Raw genomic sequence first — 6,643 nt, forward strand, 5'->3', positions numbered from 1 at the left:
CACTTTGCTTAATAATAGCTTCAGCTAAATATCCAATTTCATCACTCACACTTTCCACCTTCCACAAAACACTAGAGCATGAATACAATTCAGTCAATTTCTTTGTCACTGTGTAACAAGAATCACCTTTCCTCCAGTTTCCAACAGCACGTTCATTTCTGTGTGAGACTTCATCAGAATGGTCTTTATCATCCATATTTCTACCAACATTCCATTCATGATTACTTAAGTATTCCTTAATAAGATTGAGGTTTTCTCTATAGTTTTACTCTTTCCTGATTCTTTATGAGAATCACCTTTAAAGGTCCATTCATAGTATTGTAAGTTTTTTTTTTTTTTTTTAAGTATGCACTTCAGAACTCTTCCAGCCTCTAGTCATTATCCAATTTCAAAACCACATCTACATTTTTAGGAATTTGTTATAACATCACCTCCATTTCTCAGTACCAATTTCTGTCTTAGTTTAGGTTGCTATAGCAGCACACTATACACTTAATGCCTCAGAAACAACAGAAAGTTATTTCTCAGGTGTCAAAACCCCAAGATTGAGGCAATGGCAGATTATAGTTCACAGATGGTCATCTTCTTGCTGTGTCCTCACCTGGGGGGAATGGGTGAGGGAGCTCTCTGGAGTCTCTCTTATAATGGCACTAATTCCACTGAAGAGGGCTATGCCTTCAGGAACGAATCACCTACAAAATGTTTTCCCTCTTCAAATACCATCACATTGGGAATTAGCATTCAGCATATAAATTATGGAGACATTAACATTCAGTGTATAGGACTGCATCAGGATTAAAAGTGATTTACCCACAACTGTTACATTATTACAGTATTCTGTATTTTTTTATATATGTATCTTTACCAGTGAGCTATATGCTTCTATGTTCCTCTTTAGCATCTTTCCATTTTATCTTGAGGAACTCGCTTTAGCATTTCTTTGTAAGATTGGTCTACTGGCAATGAATTCCTTCAGCTTTTGTTTATCTGGAAAAATATTTATCTTTTTTTTGAGGAACAGTTTTGCATTATATTATTCTTGGTCAGCTGGTTTTCTCTTGGTGGTGGTGGTGGTTTTTTGTTGTTGTTGTTGTTTCTTTGCTTTTTTGGTTTTTGTTTTTTTCTTTTTTCCCAGCACTTTGTATGTATTATTCTATTCCTTTCTGGCCTGCAAGGTTTCTGATAAGAAATCACATATTCTTATGAAGATTGCCTTCTATATGAAGAGACTTTTTTTTTTTTTTTCTTAATGCTTTCAAAATCTCCCTTTGTGTTGGACTTTTGACAATTATGCTGTTTCTAGGTGTGGACATCTTTGTGTTCATTCTCATTGTATCATGTGGGCTTCTTGTATCTTGATAATCATTTCCTTCCCTAGATTTGAGAAGTTTCCAGCCATTTTTTTATTTAAATAAGATTTGTAACCTTTATTCTCTGTCTTCCTCTGGGACATCCATAATGCATGTGTTGGTCCACCTGATGATGTCCTGTAAGTCTGTTAGACTTTCTTCACTGTTTTTCTTTTTTTTTTTTCCTCTTCTACTGCATAACTTCAAATGACATGTCTTAAAGTTCACTGATTCTTCTGCTTGATCAAATCTGCTTCCTCTCATGAATTTTTCGGTTTGGTTATAGCATTGTTTAGCTCTGAATATCCCGTTTTTTTGTTTTATACATTTTCTTTCTCTGTTGAAGTTCTCCTTTTGTTCATTTGTCTGATCTCCTTCATATTTATTTTGAATTCTTTTTTTGATAATTAACATTCCTTCATTTCTTTACTAACAAATTTCTGAAACCTCGTAATGATCATTTCAGTTGAGCCATATCCCCTCTTTGTTCATGTGTCTTGTAACTTTGTTTTGGTATTCACGCTTTTTATAAAACTACCACATCTCCTAGTCTTTTTGAGTAGGCTTTGTACAGGGACAGACTTTCACTAATCAGTCCAGCTAGAGTTTCTGGAAGTCTTTTAATACTTTTCTGGTTCTGTGGACTTATGTGTTGTTTAAATTCTTATTTAGGGGGATTTGGTGGTTTCTTTTTTTTAGTTTATATTCTCTTGTTCTGTCTCACATCTGTGCTATATAATGGATTATGTGAAGTAGCATCTCCTTTTTTATTCTCAGCTGAGCCCCAGGCATTTAATGTACATTAGATCTCATCAGTTAGACTAGACTCCATTCATTCAGGTAGCCCCCTAAAAAGCTGGAACATTAGTCATTCTCTCCAGTCTTCTCTTTACTCACAGTGGGAGAGGTTGGTGATCTGTATTGGCCTATACAGAAGATCCTCTGGAGTAACAGCAACCCACTCAGGTCTTTTTTATTTTTGTTTTTGTTTTGTCCTTGTGGCTTCCAGGCATGTAGAGCTATGTTAGGTCCCATCAGCACGCTGAGACAGGCTAGACAGAAGCCTATTTAGGCAGATGCCCTTAAATATCAGAGCATTACATGTATAGTCCAGTGTTCTTCTTACCTCCCTAGAAAGAAGTTGGGAGCTGGGACTTTCCTCCCAATCATGTGGTACTGTCCCAGGGTCAGATGCTGCGGCAAGGTGCCACAAGTTTTCCCTCCAGACTTGATGTAGCTAGTTTTGTGCTTTCTTCAGTTGTAGCAGCCACTTAATTAACTTCTGAATTTCTCAAAAAGATAATTTATCTGTATATTGATGCTGAATTGGTGCCTGTCTCTGCATGAGGAAGAAAGATTTAGAGCTTCCTATTCTGTTATGTTTCTGAAGCTATTAAGGGCTCTTCATTTTATTGGTACATAATAAATACTGATTACTAGATTGCAAAGCATCTATTGAAGGTATACATGAAGAAGTAATTTAGATATAAAAATAAAAATATGTTTCAGAGTTAGAAACGTATATTAAAATATACAAAACTGTGCAGTCAATGTAAGTTTTGTAAACACATGTAATACTCAGACATGTATGTACATATACTCACATGCATATATTATTACATATATAGAGAAGATCCCAGAAAAAAATCATTAAAATGACAGTAGACAGAAATATTAGCTAATTTTAGTTTCACTTTTTATGGCATTTGATTTTTAAAACATTCTATAGTCAACATGAGCTAGTCTTGTCTTTCAAAAACTTAATAAATATGTGTTACTTGGAGGAAAAAAGGAGGAAGATATTGGATTCAAAGAGGACATTTGAAAGGGAGAATTCTTTAATTACTTTATACCATTAATTCCTACTTTGTCAAGGTCATATGATGGTGTGACATTTGTAACTTACTTATTCTGCATGCTGACTGAAACGTACTGCTGAACAGCTATAACATGGCTTTTAAAATGGATTAGAGCTAAATTATTCATGCTACAAGCCATATTGAGAGTTGATGGCCCCCAAATTAGAATGCCAGTACATGAATTTTATGCACGTTTCCTTTCCTTCAGAGAAACAGCTTATACAACTTACTGAATATAGCCACAGGTCAGAAATGCTGATAACATTTCCTTCTTGAAATGCCAGGTCTTTACAGTGGAGATAAGGAGCAAGATGTTGACACCTTGCAATTTTATGTGCTAACAGGATGTTTCAGCAAAGTATCCAGAGTACTGCTTACTATTACCATAAGAAAGACAGGCATTTCTTGACAATGAAAATGTAATCCCAGCACTTTGGGAGGCCGAGACGGGCAGATCACGAGGTCAGGAGATCGAGACCATCCTGGCTAACACGGTGAAACCCCGTCTCTACTAAAAAATACAAAAAACTAGCCGGGCGAGGTGGCGGGCGCCTGTAGTCCCAGCTACTTGGGAGGCTGAGCAGGAGAATGGCGTGAACCCGAGAGGAGGAGCTTGCAGTGAGCTGAGATCCGGCCACTGCACTCCAGCCTGGGTGACAGAGCAAGACTCCGTCTCAAAAAAAAAAAAAAAAAAAAAAAAAAAAAGAAAATGTTTGATCTCACTGTTCACACAGAACATAATTAAAATACAAATACAAGTGCAAAATGGCACTGATTCCATATTATTTTTTTTTATTTTTTAAAAAAATAATATTTATCACAGGCTTGGCAAGGGATTACTAAGATTTTGCATAGTCTGTGGAGAGAATTGTTCATTTTTTCTCTAAATTATAAAAGAAAAATATAAATACATGAACGTAGAACTCTTCTTTTGATTAATAAAATAAAATAGTAGTTTTGAGAATTTGCATGTTAACTTGAATGCTTAATGAATGATCAGTTAGCTACATGTGACAAGCTTAGGCCTTATTCATCTCAGTTAAGTCAACAATCAGAAATGGCATGAGGACGAAAATACATCTTTATTAAGTAAGAAGTTTGGTCTTTAGCATCTAATCAATGAAATCGCTTGCTCAGAGAATTACGTCGTAATTCTACACAGCTATATCTGGCCAATAGTATTATAGCTGACACAATACTTATATTACATTCCTTGTCTTCAATGAAGTTAGAGAGCCTGGGAATTGTTAAAAAAAATGAGATAATGTACCAATTTTTTGATTAAGTGCAGTTCTAGAAACTGGAAACAAAGTTGAGGAACACTGCAATCATGCTTATCTGAAATTAGGAAATCTAGCGACAGTACTTTTACCAATGATACAGAACTAAACACCAAACCTGGATCCAACAGCTTTTGAAATGGGTTTGAATTATACGCATTCAGTAAAAATGCACTGAAAGTGGGACCTGTCTTTATGGGATGAATTCTTATGCTTGTTGATTACACCTTCTGTGAGCTTTAACCTCGCACACCAATAAAGGATCATTTACGTAATAATTTTGGTTTGTATTATATATGAGAAGATATTCAGTATGTACTCAGTGTAGCCTCATTCCACAGACTGGGCAGGAATGCATGAGAAAGTGCAGGGACTTTCAAACAGCCTCTGCATAGTAAGTTAAGAAGGTAGAAAAAAAGACTCCAGACAGTGCTAGCTCTAAGAACAACTCTAAAATAAGAAGAATTTGTCCTTAGTCCATTTTTATTCTATTTTTCCATGCTATTTTTTTTCCTTCAGAAGGTGAAACGTCTTGCCTTGAGCCAGCTGAAAAAGTTCTTCATACAGGCTTAGTCCTCCCAAGACAGCCCCCTATGTTCTGACTTTCATTTTCATTTTATTAAGATACATTTATTCTGAGCTCTATTCGCTACTTGTTTAAAGGCATTTTGGAATGAAATAAGCTAAAATATTCTTGCTTAAATTATAATGAACTAATATTATAGTTAATTTGTTTTGCTCCTGGCTAATCAGGGGAGCTTAGGAGTAGAAAGATGTATCCAATTATTTCCACAGGTATTTGCTGAGTATCTGTCACTTTCCCTGCACTGGAGAGGCTTCTGGAAGGCTATACAAAACAATTAGCTGCCAACTTCCTTAGAAGAGATAACAGTTTAATCACAATGCTACATGAATACACTTGAAACATGATAGTAGTTTGGGTGCTAAAGGAATTCAGAGAAATGATAAATTCGTGTTGACATGACAAAAAGCATCTGAAGATGGCAGGATCGGAGTCAGATTGTAGAGGATGCATGTAAGAGAAAGGTAAAGTGTTTGTGAGGCACAGGGAGGCCACGAACAGGGAGAGCTATCACACATCCCGTTTTGTCTGGAATATACCTAGATATGACTGTTGTCCCATTCTAATTTTGAATAGCTTCCCCTTTCACTCTCAGAAATGTGTCACTTGCACAATAGATGATATATATTTTCATGAGCAGGTCTTATCAATGGGATAGTGTATTACCAGGATAACTAAAGGAGAAATACTTTTGGGGGAATAGAGGATCATAAGGTTGGATTGAGGGAGTTGAGCCGGGTTATATGGGTTCCTATGTTTAGACAGGATGGGGTAGATAAGAGGAAAATGACTTATTTTTGAGTTGAGTAAATGGCATAATAAAAGTGATCTTGAGAGATTAATCTAGTATAAAGTAACAATAATTAATTGCATGTGTATATTTCTCTTTATTACTTAGACCCTGGCTTACTTAATACCAAAAGATAGCATAGTCCATGAAGCCTTGAGAAAAGAACATCAACTTTATATCTGTAACTGTATCTTTGTTCAGTTACTTTCTGTCTTTACATATTTAGCCATGCACCATCTTGAGGACCTTTAAATGATTAGATATTCCTGCAGCCAATTAAGCTGACTGAGTTCCTTTCCTCATGGCGGCCCAGTGTGCAATGGCTGCAAACAGCAGCTTCCCTGGTAGTGATGCAGCCTGTTTGTTGTATGTATTGCTCTAAGGGACCTTGGAGACAGTCCTTTCAGATGGATGTTCATGTTTCTGACCTTTCACTACCCCAGTGTAGGCTCCAAACAGGCATGCGAGGTGCCATTGGAAAGCCCCAGTGCACTGTGGCCAGGGTTCACATCGGCCAAGTTATGTCCATCAGCACCAAGCTGCAGAACAAGGAGCATGTGATTGAGGCCCTGTACAGGGCCAAGTTCAAGCTCCCCAGCCGCCAGAAGATCCACATCTCAAAGAAGTGGGGCTTCACCAAGTTCAATGCCAATGAATTTGAAGACATGGTGGCTGAGAAGCGGCTCATCCCAGATGGGTCAAGTAAGTTCCCAATCATGGTGCTCTGGAGAAGTGGCAGGCCCTGCACTCATGAGGGCTTCCACTGTGCTGCCCCCTCCTAA

The 6,643-nt window shown here is 37.0% G+C and overlaps 1 non-coding gene across 1 annotated transcript; it reads left to right on the forward strand.

The window, feature by feature from the left end:
• Positions 1 to 6,127: 6,127 nt before the first annotated feature.
• Positions 6,128 to 6,261, forward strand: LOC123573782 (small nucleolar RNA SNORA70). Its single transcript, XR_006698516.1, has one exon. It is a non-coding gene; the product is annotated as a small nucleolar RNA SNORA70 (small nucleolar RNA).
• The last annotated feature ends 382 nt before the right edge of the window (positions 6,262 to 6,643 follow it).

The sequence above is a fragment of the Macaca fascicularis genome, chromosome 5 (genome assembly GCF_037993035.2).
Source record: "Macaca fascicularis isolate 582-1 chromosome 5, T2T-MFA8v1.1".
Lineage (NCBI taxonomy): Eukaryota > Metazoa > Chordata > Mammalia > Primates > Cercopithecidae > Macaca > Macaca fascicularis.